Below are 2613 nucleotides of genomic sequence, written 5' to 3'. Positions count from 1 at the left end.
CTTCCATGATGTTTCTTGTTAGGATGTACATCAAGAGACAGTTTGCACAAGATTTAGTGGTTGGAGAGGAAGCAGCTGCCATATGGGTTTTATCTGTGGACAGTTGATGCTGGGGCACCAGGATGTTCATGAGCATTGTTGCTTCTATGTTGGCTCATCTCATTTGTATGAGGCAGCAGCTGGGTCTGTTCCACCTTCTCTTGGATACTCCTTCTGCTTCTCTGGCTCCTGGACCAGGTGTGTGGTTAGCTCCATGATGAAGGAGTCAACTTATCTTGTACATCATCATCAAAATTGCAGGTGCTGGGAGTTCCCATGGTGGAGCAGTAGAAACAAATCTGACTAGTATCCATGAAGATGTGGGTTCGATACCTGGCCTTGCTCAGTGGGTTAAAGGATCTGACATTGCTGTGAACTGTGGTGTAGGCTGCAGGTGTGGCTTGGATCCCGCATTGCTGTGGCTGTGGCATGGGCTGGCAGCTGTAGCTCTGATTCAACCCCTAGCCTGGGAACTTCCATATGCTATACCTGTGACTCTAAAAAAAAAAAAAAAAAAAAAAAAAAAAAAAATTGCAGGTGCTGAGAGGACTGACATGAGTTCTGGTTGATTCTCATGGGTTTTAGCTCATGCTGCTGGCGTATAGACTGTATTGCAGGCTTCAAGCTCTAGCATCAGATAAATAGACAACAGCTTTACAGAGACAGTTTAACCAGAACTTACAATTGTGTAGCCATACACACACACACATTTTTTACACAATTATGTAGAGAATCTTCTGTAAGCACTACTTACTTAACTAAATCCTGGTTGATACAGAATCACCACATGAAACTACTTCTGAAACCTTCCTGGTTTCCTAAAGGCTTTTTCCTCTTTTCTTCATCTCACTTATATTCTCCAGAGCCCTCTGGAGAACCAACTTGAGGATCAGCTGCTGCTGCCTCTGATGCCTAAAGGAGCCAACCGAAAAGCAAATGAGATGGGGTTGGCACTGCTGTTAACAGTAGACAGGACCAACCCTATCCTAAAATAATAGAATAACATATGGGAATCCTCTTGAAGCCAGCGCAGCAGAAATCTTTGTATGCCAAAGGGCAGGCCACAGAAGAGGAAGACCAGCAAGGATGACCATGTAGAGCCTGGTCAGCTGCAATTGCTGAGACTTCCAGAGGATCCTGGCCAGCAGAGCCTGGCTGGACCTAGCAAGACCCACTAATAAGAAAAGCAGCCACCCAGCCCATTGATGAAATCAAATATTGGGCACCAATCACAGTCAACATCCCTAAGCAGGAGGCCACAGTAATTCCCTTCCAGGAAGCTCATCAGCAGAGACAGGACCCAGAGCAGGGCACGCATGACAGCTGACTTTTGTCTTGGGCAGCAGCAGTACCAGATGGGGCACAGGATGCGCAGGTAGCACTTGGGGTTAATGGTGCTGAGAAAGCTCAGGCCTGAGAGGTAGGCAAAGATGGACACAAGGTTGAGAAAGATGGGGATGGAGATGAAGATGGAGTAGCGGGAAATGATGGGCTCCACCAGGGAACCTATAGTGTGGAAGCAGAGGGAGAGGAAGTTGGCTGCTGCCAGGTTGAGGATGTACATGGAGAAGGCATTCTTGCGTAGGCAGAAGCCCAGGAGCCACAGCACAATGGCATTTCCTGCCAGGCCTCCCAGGGAGATGATACCTACCAGCAAGGGCAGGTAAGTGTATTCACATCACATTTAGGAAAGGCATGGTCACTTCCATTCATTCGTAAGAATTTGATCCAAACCCCAGGCTGGGGTAGTTGGATCCAAGCTCAGAAACCCTCCCCTGATGGCCCTGGGAACATGGGCTAGACATGAGACCCTGCTGTGTGATCACGGATGTTCACAGCCACCTTGCTACGTGGGAAGTACTGTCCCCATGTTACAGAGGAGGGAACTGGAAGCTTGTAGAGATTAAGATACTTATAGAAGTCCATATGGCCCTGGAGACCTAGAACCTGGATTCAAACTCAGTTCTCTCTGACTCAGATAACATGGACTCTCTATTGCAACACAGACCCTCTACTGACATGGGGGTGTTCTGTAGTCCGCCCCCCTCCACCAGAACTCACAGTCCAGAGGTTGTGTCCTGTCCCTAGAATTTCCTGGAGAAGGAAGGTACGTGTCTGGGATGGAATCTGAGAGTCAGGAGAGAGCTATGGGTCAGAGCATTACCTCTGTCCTGGGCCAGCAATTTCCTGTCAGGTGCATGAAGTCAGGAAGACACAGAGATGACCCCGGGCCACCCTCATGACTGAGTGTGGTCCGCCCACTGAGGGGAGAGAAGACCAGGCCTTAGGGACGTGAGAGGAATGTGATCTCTTGCTAGGACAGGTGTGAAGGCGGCCAGGCCAGGTGGGCTAGACATGGCTCAGTGTGTCAGCTCTGTGAAGATGCACACTTTTCGCATCCCTGGTGCTGAGCTCCGTGTGTGACACATGGTGTGTTCTCGATAAATATTCACCCAGTGTATGAATGAATGAATGAATAGGGGCCAAAGTGGAAGATTTGGAGTAAACGTTAAAGGAGTTCCCGTCATGGCTCAGTGGTTAATAAATCGGACTAGGAACCATGAGGTTGCGGGT

The 2613-nt window shown here is 48.8% G+C and overlaps 1 pseudogene; it reads right to left on the bottom strand.

Moving 5' to 3' along the window:
- Positions 561-1717, bottom strand: LOC100620205 (annotated as a pseudogene).

Source organism: Sus scrofa, chromosome 2 (assembly GCF_000003025.6).
Source record: "Sus scrofa isolate TJ Tabasco breed Duroc chromosome 2, Sscrofa11.1, whole genome shotgun sequence".
NCBI classification, from domain to species: Eukaryota; Metazoa; Chordata; class Mammalia; order Artiodactyla; family Suidae; genus Sus; species Sus scrofa.
Note: the sequence above shows the minus strand (reverse complement) of the source record. Positions and strands in the feature narration are given on the sequence as shown.